The sequence below is a fragment of the Nestor notabilis genome, unplaced genomic scaffold, assembly GCF_000696875.1.
Source record: "Nestor notabilis isolate BGI_N333 unplaced genomic scaffold, ASM69687v1 scaffold20859, whole genome shotgun sequence".
In the NCBI taxonomy this organism is placed as follows: Eukaryota; Metazoa; Chordata; class Aves; order Psittaciformes; family Psittacidae; genus Nestor; species Nestor notabilis.
This window is the reverse complement of record NW_009942780.1, coordinates 46,194-46,415: the sequence shown is the minus strand read 5'-3', so window position 1 is coordinate 46,415 and position 222 is coordinate 46,194.

The window sequence follows — 222 nt, the reverse complement described above, 5'->3', positions numbered from 1 at the left end:
CAGCCCACAGCCCAGGCTGCACCGTCAGTGATGCTGCGGTCACATCCAGGATGATCCCAGCAGGAGCATCCCTCGCTCCCAACACGGGCACTGGAGCTCATCTGGAGCTTATTGTGCCTCTTCCCTCCCGCAGCTCCCGCTGTTGTGATTCCAGCACTGTGGGAAGGGGGCTCATCATTCCCTCTCCTGTTCCCTGAGCCCGGAGAACACCAGGCTCGGGCC